This window comes from Haemaphysalis longicornis, unplaced genomic scaffold, assembly GCF_048455015.1.
Source record: "Haemaphysalis longicornis isolate Haplotype H1 unplaced genomic scaffold, Haemaphysalis longicornis Haplotype H1 scaffold_1, whole genome shotgun sequence".
Classification (NCBI taxonomy): domain Eukaryota; kingdom Metazoa; phylum Arthropoda; class Arachnida; order Ixodida; family Ixodidae; genus Haemaphysalis; species Haemaphysalis longicornis.
This window is the reverse complement of record NW_027526203.1, coordinates 377,937,298-377,958,865: the sequence shown is the minus strand read 5'-3', so window position 1 is coordinate 377,958,865 and position 21,568 is coordinate 377,937,298. Positions and strand designations below refer to the sequence as shown.

Below are 21,568 nucleotides of genomic sequence, written 5' to 3'. Positions count from 1 at the left end.
TTTTCTATGGCCTTTTAACTTGGCTTTCCAGTAGCTTCCCCCCACCCATCACAACTAAATCCTTTTCTTCTAGTAAGGCTGCTGCTATTACAGGTAGTAAAAACTACCAGCGCCCCTGTTGCCTCAGTTTTCGCATCTCAATTTCGAAGGCGGCCGTTTTTTCATTTTGTTTTTCCTTCAGGGGCAATGCAAAACGCCTTGCCGTCGTGGTGAGAGCAGACATCGGAGACTCGTAGGTGGGGCAGAAAAATAATTGTCGCAATCGTTATTTGATGACAGGCAGAGTTATCAGCCTCGTCCATCCAGTAGTCCTGAAAATGGCACCACCCTAGGTGTGACGGTAGCTTTCATGTGCTGGAGGAGCATGACCTAAGATCCTGTTTTGCTCCAAAGAATTTTCGTTTCTCCTAAAGCGGCTCCAAAAAGAGTTTGGCCAATCACATCACTGCTCACGTCACGGCGTCTCGTCATCGGGACCAGCACGTCCTCACCTCGATTCTCCCCTCTCCAGCAAGCTCCATCAGACTGAAGCTGTATACGAGTTGGCGCCCGCAGAGGCCGTGAACAAATGACAAAAATAGCGAGCGCCGGAATGTCCAATTTTTCACAATGTCCATTCTCAAGCGCACACTGGTGGGTACGTTCACACGGCTGTCAGCACGGCACTCTTCGAACCGGCCACTCGGTTACTACAACTTAACGGCGCAAAGGAATTATCATAGACACGTGTATCCTGAAACCATTTGAATAATCAGCCTAGCGCGAGAGCCGCTTAGTCCATGGATTGGCTCCCTTTACAAACGAGTCGGGCACAGGCACTATTTCTCTTAAATATTCTTTCAGCAACATAAAAGCATAACTTGGGCGTACACATCTTACAGTTAGTTTTAAAAGCGAAACGCCCCTGAAAAATGGCAAATCAGCCCTAATTTAAATGGCTTTGGCGTGTTTTGGTACTTCGATCATTGCCGGCAGCTTCGCGCGAAACTCTCGCGCCCTGCGTGCCCTGAATTCGGTGCGTCCAGGCCTGGTTATTCCATCTTAGTGCTCCAGTCTTCATGGAAAACGGATTCAATGAGAAGCTTCAGAAAATTGAAAAAATCGGCGAGGGAACCTACGGCATGCTGTACAAGGCTCGTGACAGGGATTCCGGTCAGTACGTCGCCGCAAAGAAAATTTGTCTCTGAAACGAAGCAGAGGGTGTGCCGAGCGCCGCTATACGCGAGATCTCAATACTGAAGTAACTTCGGCACCGAAACGTTGTTCGTCTACTCGATGTCATTCAAAGTGAGAGCAGACTGTACCTTGTATTAGAGTACATGACTGAAGATCTCAGGACGTACCTGGACAAAGCGACGCGGCGCAAGACTCCACTGGCAGTGACTCTTGTGAAGAGCTACCTGTGGCAGCTCTTGCAGGGTGCCGCCTACGTGCACTCGCACCGTATTGTTCACCGGGACCTCAAGCCGCGAAACCTACCCGCCGCGGTGGCTCGGAGGCTAAGGCGTTGCGCTGCTGAGAACGAGGTCGCGGGTTCGATTCCCGGCCGCGGCGGCCACTTTTGTGATGAAGGCGAAAAGCAAAAACGTCCGTGAGTGCGATATTTCGGCGCACGTTAAAGATCACCAGGTGGTCAAAATTAATCCGTAGCCCTCCATACGGCGCTCCTCATCGCCTGCGTTGCGTCGGCTCGTTAAACCCTACAATCAATCAATCAATCAATCAATCAAGCCGCGAAACCTGCTAATCAATGTCCACGGAAGCATCAAGTTGACTGACTTCGGCTTGGCACGTACCATGGAGATCCACGCACGCCCCTGCACGTCCGAAATGGTCACCCTTTGGTACCGCGTGCTCCCGAGCTCCTGCTCGGTGCCCGCTTCAACACGGCTTCAGTCGATGTCTGGAGCCTTGGCTGCATATTCGCTGAGGTGCTCACGCTCAGGGCGCTTTTCGCAGACAACTCGGAAATAGACCAGACCTTTCGAATCTTCCGTACCATCGGAACGCCCGACGAAACGACTTGGCCGGGCGTAACCAACCTGCCAGACTACCAGACCTCTTTCCCACGCTGGAAGGGGCAGTCACTGTTCAACTTGGTCACTGGCTTAGATTCCGACGGAAAAGACATCATGCAGAAGATGCTCTTGGCTAATCCGGCTGACCGGCTGCCGGCTGAAGATGCGCTAAGGCACCGATACTTCCGTTATGTCGCCATTCAGCGGCCCCAGCTCATGTGATGTCCTGTACTAATTGTGCTTTTTCAACCGTCAAAGCATCATCGGCCTACTTATTTTCTTCCCCCCCCCCTTCTTTTTCTTATTTTATTGTCCGCCAGAATGAACCACTTTTTTCTTCCCCGCTCTTTGCGTATGTGTGGGTGGTTTGTCCAATCGGACAGCTGATTTTTAAACCAGTGTGAGTAATATGCTACACCTGAATCGGCACATTGTGTTTTGTAGTACGCAACGCCATGTTTCAGTTTAGGGAACTTCTGCCCTAATTGGGACCATCCCTTTCCGAGGGCGACGTCTCCGCGGTAAGGGAATGCAGAAATGGCAGGGGCAAACAATGACATGATGAAAAAGAAATCGAACCCTGACCGGCCGCGGCTGTCCGCGACCACACTTCATTAGACTTTTTTCACGATCTTTGCCCAACGCAAGCGGCGGTGCATGCGCATGTGCGCGCGGGAATCGCCAGGAGGTCACACCTCACCGGAACGAATGCGCGGGCTCGGGAAGGCATGGGCGCCCGTCCCCGGCACCCGTCGCCGTAGCGTTAGCGCACGCTACTCGATGTGCTAAAACTCAATTTTAGCATAGCAGCTAGCGTACGCTACGCTAGGGTCCGCTAGAGAGGTTCGCCTCCTCGCCGAGCAGGCGCATTCGTTCCGGTGGCCCTCCTTGCTGTACCCGCGCGCGCATGCGCAGTCGGCTCCTGCTACCCGCCGACCCTAGCGTAGCGCAGGCTAGCCGAAACTCTCTATTATGCCAGAACGTACAGTCATTGACAAATGACATGCGAACACAAAAATATGAACCAGATCGAACAGGCAAAACTGAGAAATATTGAATTAGTGGAGGTCCACTAATGGCGCGCTATTGCTATATTTGGAAAGCCGCATTTCCCAACTTTGTTACTGTTATTAGGCCACGCGTCAATTTGGCTTGCACGCTAAGAAATCGTGTGTTCTGATTCATATTTTTGCAATCGCGTTTCATTTGTCCATTACTACCTCCAAAGGCTAACTGTTACTTAATTCCTGCTTTTGCCTTTTTTCAATTCTTCTAGTAACCTGCTGCTGACACATTACTACCACTAGAGTTTTGGTGTTCCTGTAAGGAGGAGTAAACGATTCTCTTGCAATTATTTTACTCACGATGACGATTGTATCACGCGTCAAGGCGAATTGCAAATGCAGTCCGAATGCCACGCAGAGAGTACGAAGCTGTTCCCTAACTGCTCCCTGTTTCCTAGTAATACCTTTATACCAAACTATGTAGGATGTTTGAAGTGGATAGAAAGCTGCAACTGTAAACGAATTGCGCTTGATTAAAAATAAGTTGTAAAAGGCAAGGCAGACCTCTGTGAAGAAAAAACTACTATATATTTCACATGCAGAAAAAAGACAACTCTGGTTTATAGAAAAATCAGATCACCATCAGCATCATCATCATAATCATGATCGTCGTGGCCCTCGCCGATTGTCTTGAGCCCCCTCCCTCCCCCTTCACCACATTCAGAACCCTTCCGAACCCTCTGACTGAAGTTTGAGAGACTTCCTGTCTTTTCATACTTCGCTACACGCTGCAGCGCTGGCTCAATTTGTGGAGCGTTGTTCAGCTGAACACGAAGCCGCAGTTTAGACCCTGGCTGCGACGGCCGTTTTCCCCGTGTGCAGGCGGTGTAAACGACAACGCCCATGTGTCATGATCTCGGCGCACGTTAAAGATTCCCGGGTGGTCTAAGTTCATCCGGAGCCCTTCACTATGGTGGACCTTGCAGGCCAAAAGTAGCTTAATGGGATAAAAAGCGCGCTTTTCGAAGTATACGTTTGCTGAGATTTCTAAAACAACAAAAGGAAAGAGAAACAAAGAAAGAAAATGAAGATGATGACAGGAAAACAGTTTGTTTCAAATTATTAATACAATAAGTGGCTGTAATTATTTTCCTCACATGTAGGGAGGAGCTTCGTGGAAACTCCTTGTACAGACCAGGGGCGCATCCAGGGTGACACCAAAAAGGGGGGCGGGGGGGGGTACTAAAGTTATGTAGCAGAGATCGGGGAGGTGCGGAGAGCGAGACGAAACTTGCCCCCTGAAGGAATACACGCAAATACTTTTTTTTTCGTGCTGATACGTGTATATACTAAACCTAGGTACCCCAAGAATGCTTATTGTAAAGGCGTAGAACAAAACAAACCTTGTGGGACTACATAATGGTTTTGAGAATGCGCTGAGCTATTTTTGTGCTATATAAACAAGAGAAAAGAAGTACGCGCAGTGTGCACGTACGACTGGTCAGTTACAGTCGCAGTGGCCTAATATATTAGGCCACTGCGACTGTAAGTAGCGCGAAAGTCGTTAGTAGCGCGAAAGCGAATTGATCAACAACTCGAAGTGAAGGACAGGTGTTAATCGACCAGATTTTAGGGGAAATCCCCAAGGTGGAGTAAGTTTCTGCGAAGGAAAGCCTCGCGCTACTTTCGCGCTACTAACGACTAGCCTCCTGGTTAGCTCAGTTGGTAGAGCGACTGCTCCGGTTAAGCAGTGGTCCCGGGTTCAAATCCTGGACCAGGACGAATTTTTCTTCAACTGCGAAGTTTCCGAGAAAGCTGTATAGCTTTCCTTTGTAGCCGTATGGCTGCATTTAGGTGGATGTCAAACTTTCCTTCGCAGAAACTTACTCCACCTTGGGGATTTCCCCGAAAATCTGGTCGATTAACACCAGTCCTTCACTTCGAGTTGTTGATCAATTCGCTTTCGCGCTACTAACGACTAGCCTCCTGGTTAGCTCAGTTGGTAGAGCGACTGCTCCGGTTAAGCAGTGGTCCCGGGTTCAAATCCTGGACCAGGACGAATTTTTCTTCAACTGCGAAGTTTCCGAGAAAGCTGTATAGCTTTCCTTTGTAGCCGTATGGCTGCATTTAGGTGTATGTCAAACTTTCCTTCGCATGGAAAGCATTGCTCTGCCCATCTTGTATTTCCTCCACATCAACAAAAGTGTACAATGCTCTTTATTGCGGAGCTTTGCCTTTTTGGCACTATTCCATTGTTTCCTTGACCTCCCTCTTGGTTATGATCAGCATTCTGTATTTGCTTAACCGGAATTTTATTGAAGCCATGTCTGTTCGATTTAACGGCTAGAAATAGAATGAAATTTAAGAAACGTGGAACAAGCTCAACATTCAACAGCAGTGCAATAAGGTGTTCCGCTAAGCGTAAGTTTACTATTCCCGTTACTAGAGTCTAGCACAAAAAATAACAAAAAAGCGATTACTTAGAGGAGCCACGAAGAGAAAATACAACTTCGTTTAATTTGAAAGAACTAGGATTCAGTATCTCGCTCAGCTCCATTACAGCCACAAAAGATGTTTTTTAACGAAAAAAAAAAAAGCAAAAAGTATTGAAAAACTTTCAAATTTCGCGCCACAGTGACGTCATATGGAGAAGAGTGACGTCATACGGGCCAGCACTAAAAACATAATTTTCAGTGCGTTAACTGCACATTAGCAGTCAAGTGATGCGGTCAAATGGAACTAGAGGCCCCGTTACAGACGTCCAGTCATGTGTCGTCGCGACAGCTCAGTTAGGCGGCCGCCAATCGGACAAACAAGGTTCCGTGACGTCATAGAAAAGTTGCGGGAAATTGGCTAGGGGGTCACGACTGCTTCACACGTTTTCTTTAATATCTCCGTTATTTGTTCGAAGATTGCGATGATATTGATAACATTGTTATCGGGACTAAGCAGTCTTTCTAATAAACCCAACTTGTATTTTGTCTTCATGGCTCCTTTAAGGACGAAGACACACGTTTGCTAGCTTCACCGCCATAATATACGAATGTGCCGCACGTACAGTCCAGTGCGATTCGAAGGTTATCGCGGGAAAGCTACTCTTTCAAATGAAGCAGACAGAATACCAGCTTTAGCAAATCTTCCATGCCAGTTTCGCTATCGTCGGCGTAGATAAAAGGCAACCAAGTCTGTGCTTGAAACAACGAATGCAAAGCTTGAAACCCAAAGGGTGGCAAGTCAGTCTTGCGGGCCATTGTTGTAGCATGAACAGCCAAGAGAGAGAAGAGTGCGAAATCTTGATTTTCATGCGAAACGGTTTCGTTTCGGAACCATGAAAATCAAGATTTCGCACTCTTGCCACTCTTGCCCAAGCGTGCAAACGGCCTACGAGGCCGGTGACACGCTCGGCCGCTCGATGCTGGCGCGATAACCTTCAAATCGTGCTCGACTGTACTTAATAGCTGATAAGAAAACTTATTAGTCCCTTTCCTAAAGGAAAACCTAAAACACGCGAATCTTGATAGTAAACACCCAGTGTTGGCCTCCACTTCCGCCTGACGAACTTCGGGGCCCGCGCGCCACTCACGAGCCCACTCATGATCACGCTCACGAGCGCGTGCCCGCATAACCGCCTGCTCTACGCACGAACGAATGCCTACCCACAGACCAGCGAAGGGAAATTTAGGTATCATCATCATCTAAGCTCCTTAAGGTGGGCTTTACTGTTAGCATACAGCATACACAAATCGTATGTTGAAGTCAGTTATTTCAAACTTCGTTAGAAAAACAACGCGCAAGAAGCCTTGCCTACATATTTCCCTCTCCCATCTTTTGGTCGACCACCCCCCCCCCCCCCCCCGAAAAAAATTCCTGGCTACGCCCCTGAACTGATCTAATTAAAGCGTTTCAAATTCAAAATGTGGGCATAGTATGCAGATCTGAAGTATGCATTAAATATTCTGAGCAATCCGTTTAGCGGTAAGGCAGCGAAAAACGATAACAACTGTGCACATGCGTACTTGGTCGTTTTCTTCTGTGTGTTTGTACATAATTTATGAGCGTCGCCTTATTCGCGTCATGCGAGGCCACAACAGCTGACCAGCAAGCTCCATTTCTTCTTTCACTATTTTTTTTATACGCAGTGTCTATAGTTACCTCCTAGGGATCCCGAAATTGAAAACAAAAGTTTCTTTTTTTCCCCTACGGAACTTTAGCCAGTGTCTACAGTTACGTCCGACAGAACCCAAAATTTCCAATTCAAGTCACATTCGACGTAACTTCAACCGAATGATTTGAGTTACGTCCGGCCTAGCCAGGCATTTCACAGTAAAAAATTGGAGTGCGAAGTACAAATTAAAACGAGCACATCGGCCGTACGGAACACTTCGTAGGCGATCCGGAATATCACAAAGAAGCAGAGGACGCCGCACCTGGCATTCGGCGCCCGATAAAAAGGGAGGGGCGGCAGTGTCGTACCGTTACCTCCCAGAAAGTAATGGTCGTAAATCAAATGTAACGTTAATGTAGCGACAAGTTTCAGTGTTGGAAATGTAACGAAGAGGACAAATCGAAATAGGCGGGCCCTACCCCACTCTGGTGATTTTCTCGTTCTTCACGAGTTTTAACGAACTGTTATTGCTTCGAGATTTACAAGCGACCATCTGGCACCTAAGCTTCACGTTCGGAGGGCGCTGCGGCGCCCCCCGGCCTCTCCGGTGAGCATCTTGCCAAGTGCACGGCGGTTAGGCTTCGGCCGCCGCGACCGCCTCCGTGCCCAACATCGGGCGAAGATGGAAGCCGGCGCAGCATCAACAGCAGCTACGCCGCTGCCAACAATTGATATGTCAACTGCAGTGCCTGCACAAGTCACCTCTCCACTACTTGGAAGGGATCAGATGGACACTATGGCGCAGTCCTCCGAACACCGGCTAATCTCGGCGCCCCAGGTGATGACTGTGCCGCCTCCTGATCATTGCCCGATGGAAGTAACAGTACAGACACCACGGTCACCGTCAGAGCCTGGGACGTCAACCGCTTCCAAAAGGCTACCAGACCCTCCATCTCAGGATGGCAAAAACATTGCCGTCCCACCTAGAGGGAAACGACCTCGTACCAATCCTCGTCCGCCGGAGTCCATGTCCTCCCAGTCATCATACAAGATGATAATCAAGCCCAAGTGCAACTTCGACATGTCCAGGCTCCCTAATCGCATCATTCAGCGTACCTTGGAGGCATACCTTCATGTAAGTGAATTCAAGGGCTTTGCCCTACACCGCCCCACGAACACCATTTCCGTCTGGGTGCACAGTATGGAAGATGTCAGCCTTCTACAATCTCTGCAAACAATTGAGGTCTCTAAAGATCTGACTGTACCGGTGCAGGCCTACCTGTCTTCAGGCACAGACCTTCGACGGTACGTTGTTTCTGGCGTGGATGCTGGAGAAGACCCGGCCACCCTTTTACAAGACCTGAAGTTCTCTACGCACCGCGTGGTTGCTGCCCGTCACCTTGGGAAAGGGCGCTCTTGCCTTGTAACACTAAGTGGAGCCTCCGATTCACCGCCTCGCATGTACTACTATGGATGCATCCTTCACGTTCGCCAGTACCGTCCATCTGCAGTGTACTGTTACAAATGCCTCCGCCCCGGACATATGAAGGCTTCATGCCCATACACTGCTGCAGAAGTGGCGGAGACGACGACATCGCAGTTCACTTGTGGACTTTGCAAGACCAACGATCATCAGATTACCTCTCCACTGTGCCCCACCAAGCGGAAGCTACAGAGCAGATGCGACAACGCCAGACCCTACAACTCGCTACTTCACGTCACCAGCAGAATGTCACCACAACTGAAGTATCAATTGTTACGCAGCACTGTCGACCGACATTACAGAAGAACAATCGTATGAAATTGAGGAACCTGACCCACAGTTCAAACCGACTTAAAGTGAAGTCACTCGTACTAAGAGTCGCCCTTCACGCACCCGTATGGACGCGACCCTGAACGAAGAGACTGAAGCACTGGACGCGTTAGATCAACGCCTGGCAACACTGGAGGCCGAAATTCAGCGCATACGGAGAAGACGCGCCATACTGTCTCAGCGACACAACCAGCAGCGCTTACCAACTCCACCTGCCCCACATTCGTCTTTCACGACTTCACCTGCCACACCACAGTCTTTCCCGGTGCACACAAGGGAGACGCCGATGCCACCACAGCAGCTCCTGATGTTCGTGCCGAAGCAGCTACAGCATTTGGCTTCGGTGCCCAGCGGCTCATCTCTCGCGATGACTAGCACCGCAGGGCCTACACACCTGTCTTGTGTTCTCCAGTGGAACTGTAGGGGCTTAACGGGTAAGCTCGGTGAACTGAAATACCGCATGCGCATTGGCCAATTATCTACATGGGCCCTCCTGCTACAAGAAACAAACTGCGCTCCGCAAATATCGGAGTTCAATGTACATACGTCACCAAGCATTCGGGACCGCCGGGGTGTGCGTCCGGACATCCCCCTGGCAAAGCAATTGTATACGTACGTTCCCACTTGCCACAAGCCCAGGTCCCCCTTCCCGCGTGGTGCACCGCTTGGCAAGAGGTGGTAACTGTGCGAGTTCGCCTATCCCACTCAGAGGTGATTCTCGTATCTTATTACGCTCGACCGAGCAGTGGTCATGCCAGTCGAATTCGATTAGGCTGGCTTTCACATCTCCGCCACAACTTCCCAGGAGTCCCGATTCTGGTGTGTGGAGACTTTAATGCTTCGCATGGATCCTGGGGCTACCCGAGGAACAGCTCTAGAGGTCAGCTGGTTGAAGACACATTTAGGGGGGCGAACTTTCAACTCCTAAATGATGTTCTCAGCCCCACTTGTCGGCAAACACACCCTCGCGCACCGTCTTACTCTCCGGCCCTCACTTGGTGGCTTGGGCACGGTGCGCCCTCATGGCACTTGGAGCTCGACTGCTGGGCGAGTGATCACCATCCCATTTATATTAGGCTTGCTGCAGGACCGGTGCCGCGACTTCGCCGACACTGCCGGGTCATCGATTGGGATGAGTTCAGATCACAGCTCTCCCCACTCGAACAAGAGACTGATGACCCTATTTCTATCCTACAAAGCGCACTGCACGCATCAACGCACATCTCTTGGGTAGATGAAGCCCGACCTACGCCTGACCTTAATCTGCTCCGATTGTGGGCCGCCCGCCGTCGCGCGGTACTGACTGCGGCCCGCCAACCGTCATCTGAGAGTGCCAAGATCCACCTTAATCACCTGACAGCCCAAGCGCGAAGACATGAACGACGCCTTTCCAGGGCTCGCTGGATGGATTGGTGTGCTTCACTCGGTCCCTCAACGAACACAGCCTCGATATGGCGCACGTTTCAGGCAATGGAACGAGGCCGCAAGCCGCAGAACCCCTTGGACAATGCTTACCTTGCATCGGGTCTCTCCTTGCAAGAACTTGCGGAGGAGGCAATGAAGGCTTTTTCCCCCAATTATGACACGCCTCCTCCGTCCTTTGGGCGACCTTCACCCCTTCCCCCTGAGGCAGGCCGACCCCTTACCATGGAAGAGGCAGCTGGTCTTGTTTCCCCCTTCACCATGGCGGAAATGTTGGCAGCTATAGACTCAGCAGGAACACACAAGGCATCGGGCCCCGATGGCATACAGTACGAAGTGTATAAGAATTGCACAGAGAAGTATCTTCAGGTCATACTGACCACTATAAACGAAGCTTGGGCCTCTGGATGCGTACCCACTTTCTGGAAGCACGCAGAAATCATAGGCGTCCCGAAAGCAGGAAAACCACCGGATAGGCTCAGCAATCTACGGCCGATTGCTCTGACGTGTACCTTATGCAAGCTGGCTGAGCGTATGCTAGCATCAAGGCTCACATGGTGGCTTGAGGGCATGGGTTGGTACCATCCCTCTCAGATCGGCTTTCGGCCTCACATCGGCGCAGAGGACGGCCTTGAAGCGTTCTCTACTTCCGTACTCATAGGAGGACGCACTTGTATTCGTTCTATTCTTGCCCTAGATGTGAAGAAAGCGTACGACAATGTGAGTCATCAAGCAATCCTACAGATACTGCGCTGGCTTGGGTGCCCGGCGCCTGTGGTGTTCTTTATAGAGTCGTTTTAACAAACCACACATTTTCAATTAGAGTTTCAGGACAGGCGGTTGGCTCCTTTTCAACATGCCTCGGGGTACCACAAGGCTCGGTCCTGGCACCCATACTGTTCAACCTTGCTCCTCTCCCGCTCGCTTGGACAGTAGGGGCATTGAAAGATCTAAAATGCCTCATCTATGCGGATGATATCACGCTCTGGTCGACACTTCCAGACATTGAGGATCAAGAACACGCTCTTCAGAGTACTTTAAATATGGTTGACACGTGGTGCAAACGCGTGGGACTCATGCTATCCCGAGATAAGACCGTGTTACTTATCGTCGGCAATCAAAGGGCTCGACAAAAACTGCAAAACTGACCCATTTACTAAATCTTGATGCGGAGCCAGTGACGAAAGTTACTTGTCACCGCATCCTTGGCCTGGACGTTGCGGCCTCCGGCTCAGCTACGCCATGGCTCCCGGAAGCTCGCCGGTGCGCCCTTCAACTGCTACATCTAGTTCGCCGGATTTCCATGTAATCGGGAGGAGCTCGCACAGAGATGGCTCGGCTTCTCGTACGTGTAATCCTGCAGCCACGTATCACGTACCAGTCTCAGTTTCAGTACATGACAAGGGCGGAATGGGATCGTCTAGAGGCCATCAATAGAGAAGCCATGAGGACTATTACCTGCCTTCCTCGCTTAACGCGCATCTCCACACTACAGGAAGAAGCTGGCCTTAACACGATAGATGAGTTGGTTCACCAGCGGCGACAGGCACGATCTCTTAAAGCGCAGGTGTACACATCTGTGGCTGCTTTAAGGTGGTGTATGGGCCTCCAAACTAACACGCCGCCAGATCCCTCTCGAGAACCCCCTCCTTGGACCCGAAAATTAATTACTGACTGCAAGACTCTGGGTTGGTCAAGCCGTGTTGCGCCGCAACTCTCATCCAGTGCTGGCTAAGATACGTTTCACGTCGACGGCAGTATTTCAGGAAGCCTTATTACCACAGCCGTCGTAAACCCAGGCATGCAGCTTTGTCAAACCTGTCATTACTACGCCCCTCAGAGGCCCCCGTCAACACTTGCTGAGCTCAAAGCGATTTTCGACGCCTTGCAACTATAGAGCTGCTGAGGCCAGACCAATCGCAACCTGTCAACATCTTTACAGATTCAATGCAAGCAGTCCGAGACCTCCGGAAAGTACTTCATCAAGTGTCCATGTCCCAAACCATCCACGCTATGGCTGCGGCCCTAAGTTTCAGAGTGAAGATTACTTGGGCCCAGAGGACGTCGACCCCTGGACAGCAACAGGCGGATGCGGCGACTCGTATACCTCCAACGACGCATCCACTGTCCTTATTTCCAGTTGACACAATGTCAAAGTTGGCCACCGACAAAGAAGACCTTCGGCGTTCCACACGCGCACTTATTCCACCGTGTGGATCAAACTTCCCTGGTCGGCTCACCCGCCGTGAGGAGGTGGCGCTACGAAGGATTCGCGTCGGGGCTGCTCTTACACCAGCTGCCACCCACACCTGGCCCCCGGATCGACGGGCTCCGTTTGGCCGGACATGTCCATTTTGCACCACGTCGGCATCGACCGCAGACATTCACCATCTTCTGTGGACTTGCCGTGGCTTCCAACGTTCCCGACAGCAAGTACTACATAGTGTGGGACTCAACCCAGGCCGGCCTCCCGACTACAGACGCTGGCTCTTTGGGCCGTATTACCGGAGCCTTTTAGACTTTCTTAGTGAAAACTTCCTGTTTACGTACATTTAAACACACTCGCCTCCACCGTTTTATGCTGCAGAGCAAACTTTCGCAATAAAAAAAACTGGAACGCGTTCCTTTCGCAATGAACTTGCAACGGGAACTCGTTTCAAACTTTGTAAGGAACGAGGAACGAGCTTTCATTCCTGTTTGAGAGGAAGGTGTAAGGTGTACCTTCCTCTGCTGCTGCAAGGCTGCTGCAAATCAAGCTAGCTCCGGATAGTATGTACTAAATTAGAAGGCAACAAAGGAAAGAGCTGGAATGTATCCAGCGTCTCAGATGGAAATCTTTGAGTGATGTCCACGTTCACACGATCACGACCACTCGTGGAAATATTTTGGGAGCAAGCCGGTTTTTTTCGGTGCGTGCTTCAGGCAAAGATTTGTCCCGATCTTCTCAGAGAGTGCTCTGACCAGCACTACAGGCTCGAACGAAGGATCTATTCACCGCCACACCCCCAGTTAAGTAAACACCAAGGATCCACGCTTCGACTGTGTGGCGTGGGTGTGACTTGGACGGTCCACCGCACGCGGCGACCGTGTATACGGGCCGGCGTGAGGGGCAGACAACACAAATGCAACCGTCCAACACAAGCAATGGCGGGGTTTATTCCTCGAACCCCCGGTCCCCCTGCTTCTTGCTCCGATGGCGGCGGCCGGAGCCGTTCGGCTCGAGATGGCCGCGCCCGCTTGCTGCTTCGCCTGCGAAAAGGGAAGAGGAAATTACCTGGCCGGCGATCGTGTCGCTGTCCCGGGCTAGACTCTCTCCGGTGCGCGCGCCGTCCTTCTTCCCGCCCGGCCGTACGGCTCGTGACGTCACCGCGTTCTCCCCGCGCCCCATTGGGCCGGCTGGACTCACGTGGTGCGTGACGTGGCGGAGACGACGTCGCCTCCGGGCGAGGAGCGATCGCCCCTACCTGACCCGCGCCGGTGAGAGCGGGTTCCCGCCACTACCCTTTCCACACTCCTCCTCCCTTAAGACTGCCACCACCCCGGTTTCAAGATGGTGTCCGACTCCAAGATGGCTAGCGTTCTAACCACCTTAGGCTAAGCGGTTTCGCCTACCTTTTATTCCGCCTCCAGCTCCTCCAAGAGCTTCTGGAGGCGGACTGCGTGCTCGTCGTGCTCCCCGCACTCCAGGTCCAGCATGTCTGGTTCCCCCTCGCTGGAGGCGTTTGCCTCCTCATGCTGGGCAGGGGCCGGCTGCAGGACGGCCGCCTCGCAAGATGGCGACCCCTCCCACAGCCTCAGTGCCTCGGGGTTAGGCCTGGCCGGAGGGGCCACCGGTGAACGGCCCCGTCGGCCCGCTGGCACGCCTCCCTCCTGGATGGGCCCGCCCGGTCCGGCCGCGTCGCTGCTGCCCGCCGGTGGGGCCAAAATGGCGGCCCGGTACGCGGGGTCCCGCAGCATCCGGGCCCGCACGGCCGCCACGCTGGTACCGTCGTCTCCGTGGTCCAGGTCCGGCCCGTGCCCCGTGAGGGCCCGGTGCTTCGCCTCCGACACCAGCAGCACGCCGCAGTCGGGGCAGTAAGTGACCAGCGGGTCCGAAGCCACGACGCCGTCGGGGAAGCGGGCCAGGTAGTCCCGCGGCGTGTGGCCCCGGAAGACCCCGGGGACGAGCTCCAGGGGCAGGCTCGGCTCGATCCGCAGCTGGGCCTTCCAGGGAGCCGAGCTGCAGTAGCCACGTGGGGGGCTATTTCCCTCCTGGACCACCCACGTGGCCACGCTGCGCTTTTGCGGGGCTCCCCGCTGCCCCCCGGGGCCGGCTGGTGTCGAGCGGCTGGCACCGGGCCGCGGAAGTTGTGGTCCCGCAGCGGCTGGACCGGTGGTTGCTGCGCGGGGCACGTGGAGGGTGATGGGCCGCCGCGGCTCGCCCAGTTAGGCCGCGGCGCGTACGACGGCGCCCCTGGTCGTGCCGCTTCGGCCGCACGTGGCACCACGCCGTCGTATGTGGCCGTTGGGGCGCCTCCGCCGCGGCCGGGCCTCTCCATCCGCTCGTACCCCGGCCGGTAGCGCGCGTCCCGGCGATGCTGGCCGAAGTTGAACCGGGTCCTTCTCCGGGGCCCCCGTCCGCCCGTGCTGCCGCTGCTGCTGCTGGGTGGTGGTGGCGGTGGGCAGTTCTCCATGTCGGTTCGGTAGCCGCTGTGAGACTGGTCCCGCGGGTTGCGTGTCGGCCGCTTCTCGCCTTGCTTGGGACGTGTTCGCCGCCAGGGGGTCCCTTGGCCGGCGATTGGGCGGCTGACGTTGCAGGCTCCTCCCTTTTTCCCCAGCCGCCCGCATGCCGCTCGACCGCCGCGGGCGGTTTCGCCGTCCCTGTCGGGTGTTGTAGCGATGAGAGCCTGCCGCGTTCGCGGGGGGCGCTTTCGCCGGGTTCTGCTCCTGCGCTTCCTCGGTGCTGCCTGCCGTTTCTTCCCTTTGGAAGTACGACTTGAGCTCCCCCACATGAATCGGCCGAGTGATACGACCGGTTTCGGCCTCTCGAAGCACGTAATTAAGCTGCGAGACTTTCTTTGCCACGACTAATGGTCCGCCCCACGTTGGGCGCCAAAATGTGGCGTGGGTGTGACTTGGACGGTCCACCGCACGCGGCGACCGTGTATACGGGCCGGCGTGAGGGGCAGACAACACAAATGCAACCGTCCAACCCAAGCAATGGCGGGGTTTATTCCTCGAACCCCCGGTCCCCCTGCTTCTTGCTCCGATGGCGGCGGCCGGAGCCGTTCGGCTCGAGATGGCCGCGCCCGCTTGCTGCTTCGCCTGCGAAAAGGGAAGAGGAAATTACCTGGCCGGCGATCGTGTCGCTGTCCCGGGCTAGACTCTCTCCGGTGCGCGCGCCGTCCTTCTTCCCGCCCGGCCGTACGGCTCGTGACGTCACCGCGTTCTCCCCGCGCCCCATTGGGCCGGCTGGACTCACGTGGTGCGTGACGTGGCGGAGACGACGTCGCCTCCGGGCGAGGAGCGATCGCCCCTATCTGACCCGCGCCGGTGAGAGCGGGTTCCCGCCACTACCCTTTCCACAACTGCTACAAACCAACACGTTCCCTCATCCGGTTCGACTTCATAAGCAATACCCTAACCAGCATTCACCGCATTGCAAGTTCTGCGGACAAACAGGCTCCCTGTATCACATAATTTGGGAATGCAGTCAAAACCCAGACTTGCCACCCCCTTTTTCTAGCCCAAACCTCGAGCAGTGGGAGACTGCGTTGTCCAGCGCACACCTCGCCGACCAGGTCATGCTGACGGAGAGGGCTGAACGTGCGAAGACAGCGTTTGGACTTCTGGACTGAGAAGCCACTCCCACGCATAAATACGCTAAATAAAAGTTGCTCTCTCTCTCTCTCTCTGACCTCGATAAAAATGTTTACTCACTTGTCATTTTTCTCGCAGTCCGTCAGCGTGTCCTGTACAGCGTCTCTAGCCGTCTTAACGTCTATCTGGCTTTTGAAACACCTTCCTGAGCGAATACGTGTGTGCCAAAAGATCATTTAGGACCACCAAAGCAATAATGGAGTGGCTATGAGATGTCGCAGCGAGAAGTGTCGCAGCTCTGGAGGCACTCTCGCGTTCCCTCCAATGGGCAATGTTATCTAACGTTTCGACAATCCTCGGGAGAGAGCTAGGGCACTGCTGAACACTTTCAGGTCGTTCCACCCATCGGGTTTCGCAGAATCCTGTGTTGCCCTCCAAACATCTGTTTGAGAACTTCATTATTTTTAGACGAAGCTGTGAAGAATGCGGTTACTTCCTTTATCACACCGACAGCATTCCAGATACCCTGCACTTAGGTTGATCTCGAAATTGATAAATTAAGCGCGTGATTGTAGTATGGGCATCCTAGAGCATGCAGCGCAGTCTTCCTTGAATCTTTGCTACCACTCCCTTCGCTTCAGACACCATAGTGCTACAACCATCTGTTTAAAGGGACCCTGCAACACTTTTTCCCACTTTTTTTTTAGTCTTAAATGCTGGCAGAACGTAGTCAGATTAGGGGGTCACAAAGTACCTCAGCCAAAAATTACTGCTCTATGCCCATCAGATAACTATGAAACTTGCTCAAAAGATGTTGCTCTCTTTCCCGGTCTTGACATTTTTCGACGGCTCAAATTAAGTCATTAAGGCCATGTAGCGGCTGTTGGCCGGTTTTCCTTAAGTTGCACCAATGAACGCTTTCCGATAGCAATAAAAAAAACCCATAAAAATAAAGCAGAAATGGAAGGCGTATCTGGCGCGACGAGCAAATCACACAGTACCGCTCCGTGCTCGCGATAGCTCTAGCTTTCGCAGTGGTTCCAGACGCGAAGGAAAGAGTGAAAACGCTTATCGAAAGTGTTGCAGGGTCCCTTTAAATTCAGTTCATTCCTTTGTGGGATGGCGAGAACAGTGCGCTCCAGATCTTTACCTGTAATGGTCGGCTCGTGGACACTTTGATTCATTGTCCCAGAGTGCTTGGCAGGTGGCTTTCTCAAAAAAAAAAAAAAATTCAAGGAAGTCCTCGCAGAGTACGCCTTTATGCACGTAGCGCAACACCAGCGCTAGTTGCGATTCGTGGGCAACATCTGTAGCTTCCTCAAACATGATTCTGTGTAAAACCGCAGCTTTAGCTCTTTCTGTGATGATAGAGCTAATTTAAGCACCGCAACAGGATATAAGTTGGTTCTGAATGGTTTTGCTGATGTACGTTTCCCGGCGTGAGGGACGAGTAAGGTGTTCAGCGAGCTCCTTGTCTTCGCTTTCAATCCGAAAATGTAAATGTTCCCTGAAAATTTCTTCGTTCGTTCATTCCACAATCTTTCAAGAGCGCCCCATCATCTGAATGTCCCTGCAAATAAATATTTTGTCGGCCAGGAAAAATGATAGCATTGATGACTGGCACCCGCGTTCGTCGATTTTCTTTAACCTGAGACAATCGATGGGCGTTGAGCTGGCTTTCTGTGCTTCTCTGAGGCGCGCTAATGCGCTGGAGAAACTCTTTTCCTGAACTCACAGCAGCCAAGTGATAGCTTTTTACATGAGTAATCAGGCTACCGTCCTTCCCCAGCAATTTCTCGGACTGCGTTAGTGCATGCATGGCTTCGAAACCAGCTGCTGAAGAGTAACCGTTTTGTGCTTTCCGCCAACGTTTCCCGGCACAAAAAGAGCGCAATACTTGCAGTAAAATCCTTTGTAAATATCCGAAAGGACCAACCACTCAAACTTCTCCAAATGATCCCGTGTGGCATGACGTCGGACACCTTTTCCGTCTGTTTTATTAAAGAAAAAGGAAACGTGTAGCCTTTTGGGCGTGTCCAGTGCTCGGGTAGCAACATTCTAACGCACAGATTGCGGCGCCGCCGCGTACACCCGCGAAACAAGAGGTATCTTTTATTTGCCATTTTGGACTGCTCAGAACTGCTCCAAACTAGCCCCGTATTTCGTTTGCCAGTTTGCCCATATTTCATTTTCCTTATGCGGGGGCAGTTCTGGACTGCCCAGGAGCTGCTCAAAACTGCTCTGGACAAGCAAATAAAAGAGACCAAAGGTGTTGCAGATTTCGGAAGCTTTTTTTGCTCACTCCTTGTCGTCTGCATCTGCGCCGCTGAGCCGTGCTCCTTTGCTCGTAACCTAGCCGGCTGCTTTGGGGCAGTGCTTGGGAGCGAAAACAGCCGGAAGGGGAAACATTGAACGAGCTGCCGGGGGGAGGGAGGGTAAAATGTGAGACGGTGCTAAGTCGACATGCGCCTATTAGCCCAAAGCCATGCACAGAACATTAGGATGCTGGCGGATGAAACGGATGGGTGGTGATGGGCATGAAAGGGGAGAACAGGTGTCTTAGGGAAGGGGGGCCCCAGGCCACCCCCCTCTGGATCCTCCCCTGGAACAGGCACGATGCACGTCTAGTATCTTGTACCTACAAATGAATAGTTCACTCCTTAAATTTGCTTCTGGGTAACGTGCTATTTGCTCTAAAGTGCGACGAAAACGATTCGTGGAACGCTTTTTCATGGGGACAAAAGTTAAAGGGCCATCTGTTGCAGATACGTGACAGGTGCGGGAGCACGGGTCCGTTTGCGGAGTTTTTTTGAGACACCTTGATTTGCTTACGGTGCTTCTTTCTGTTCTGCTGAGACACCTTTTTTTTTTTTTGGATGCCTGTCGTTACGCCTTCGTTTCCCTTTTTTCCCCTCTCGCCAACGCGCGAAATGAGGACTAACGACCACCACGCCGCCACGCGACGTCATCATTTTGCACACGGCACGCTTCCACTCCGAGGCACGGCACTCCACTGGATTTCGAACACCGGCCGGCTCTGTGACACATCGGGCACTGCACCTCGCTCCGTATGCTCGACGCTCATGACGAGTGAGTGAGTGATTTATTGTTACAGAAAGTGGAAAAGAAGTGGGCTGGGGATATTTTGAACTCATTTGGAGTTCACCAGCATACGACCCAGTCCGGGGGAAGGGGAGAAGGGGGAGTGAAAGGGAATGATATTTGAGAGCAAATAGGGACAGAGAAGGAGGGAGAGAGAGGAAGAAAGAGATAAGGAGTGCGTAAGGCTGGCCGGCAGGCGTTCGGCTACAGCCGTTGTATGAGGTTCGTCTCCTCGATGAAGGCCAGGAGAAGTCGCAATGCTTCCCGCCGGATGGAGTTTGGGCCCGTCGGGAAAATTAGGTCCATCAGGGTGTCGCTAGGCAGCCCAAGACGCTGGAGTGCGGCCCGAAGCTCGGCTCGCGGGGCATCGTGCTGGCGGCAGAGGAGAGCAGGTGCTCTAGGGTCTCCGGTTCTGGGCAGTCAGCACACGTGGGTGACGACCGGCGGCCTTATCGGTTCAAGCGGGCTGCCACGTTGCAGCAATCGAGCCGCATGCGGAGGAGTATGGAGCGGGCTTCCCTGCTGATGCGGCCAGGCAGGACCCGTGGAGCTTGGCCGCTGATGACTCTGGGGTCCGGGTGCATCGTCTCCACCTCCCGCGCCAGGATGGGTCGTGCGGCGTCGAAGGGCGTCAGGTCGCTGGAGGCAGGGACCCCATCCTGGCGAGCAGCACCTCTGGCCAGGGCGTCCGCCACCTCATTGCCGGTGATTCCAATATGAGATGGCAACCAGTGCAGCCGCAGGCCACAACCGCGGGACTCCACTAGATGAAGTTTCGCCGCCAGCGACCGCTCCACGTAGCCGCTGGAGCTCGATGGCTGGTCCGCCGCTCGCAGTCGCAAGAGAGCGCGCCGGGAGTCGGTGAAGATGACGGAGCCCTGAATCTGGTAAGCCTTTTTAGGAGCAGGACTGCAGCAAGGTGCAGCCCGGCCAGCTCTGCATGGGTGGAGGAGGCGGGGAAGGGCAGGCACCACACACGACTGGTGCCAAGCTCCATTGCCGTGCAGGCGGCTCCAGCTCTGCCCATGGACGGTGGCACGGAGCCGTCTGTGTAGAGCTGCAGGAGGCCGGCCGTCTCGTCCTGCAGCAGGGCAGCTGCCTCCTGATGGATAGCCTGGGTTGGTGTTGACCGCACGCTCATGACGACAGACAGATACGGCCGGTTTGCTTGCGAGGGAAAGAAAATCGACAGGCATTTGTAGTGTGCAACATGGCTACGCAGTGCTGGCACCTACGGTTTCGATTACGACCGTATTTGTTTTTGGTGTTGTGAGCAGTGGGCACTCGCCGCCGCGGCGGCTACTCAGTGACCAGGTACTAGTGGTGCTGAGCACACGATCACGGGTTCGATGTTTGGCAACGGCGGTACTATTATTCTGGAGGCTACAAACGACAACAAAAGTCCGGATGGTTATTCACCGGTACTGTGTTTCTTTGCGTTGGGTGGCAAGATGGGGCACTACCACGGGTCCCCAAGGTATTACCCCCCCCCCCCAAGTCTCCGTAGGTCGTCTTCACCACAGTGCTTCAGAATGACCAATTAAAGTGACCAAGTATGCAAATTCGGGGAACGACAACGCCCAACATATATGATTTGACCATAAAAAGTGCATGTGCTCAGCAGGGGCGTAGCCAGCGGGGAAGGGGGGAGGGCGTTCACCTGCTCCCCGCCCTATCGAAATTTTTTTGTGCCAGGTTTGCGTGCGGTTGAAGCCGCCCGAAGAACCGCCAGAAGTCGCCTGCAGGCGCGGAACCAGTTTTAAAGACGTGCTAGTTAGTGCCCGACTGAAAACAAAGCCAACGTCTGATCCCTGTGGCCGCTCCTGGTGCTGTACACGTAAACATGTACAGCTGGGCGGCTCTGAATATACTGCTGAATTTCATGGCGAATGCGCCGAGTTGTGCCATGGTTACACTGTAGTCGAGCAATCCGCCGCGCGCCGATCGAGGCGGCGAAACAGCACGAAAAGCCTCGTATAGACATACATGTGGTCTGGACTTCACCGTTATATTTTGTCATGTATTGCCTTTACTAAGGATCAAAGTGTATGACAGAGCATGTCACTGTATTCTGTTCAGTCAATTACCAATCCTTGATATGATTATTTGCATAACGACATCGCCTTTCACTGGCTACTGCAGTTCAATAAAATCTGTTTTTTGCCCATCTTATATTGCCTCACATGATCAAAACGGTACAATTCTCTTTATTGCGGGCACGAGGACGCGGATTTGATTCCTGGCCGCGGCGGCCGCTTTTCTAATGGCGGCGAAAAGCAAAACCGCCCGTGAGTGCGAGATTGGT

General features: G+C 53.1%; 1 pseudogene; it reads left to right on the top strand.

The window, feature by feature from the left end:
- The first annotated feature begins 1,058 nt into the window (after nucleotides 1–1,058).
- Nucleotides 1,059–2,240, top strand: LOC144171732 (cyclin-dependent kinase 2-like; annotated as a pseudogene).
- The last annotated feature ends 19,328 nt before the right edge of the window (nucleotides 2,241–21,568 follow it).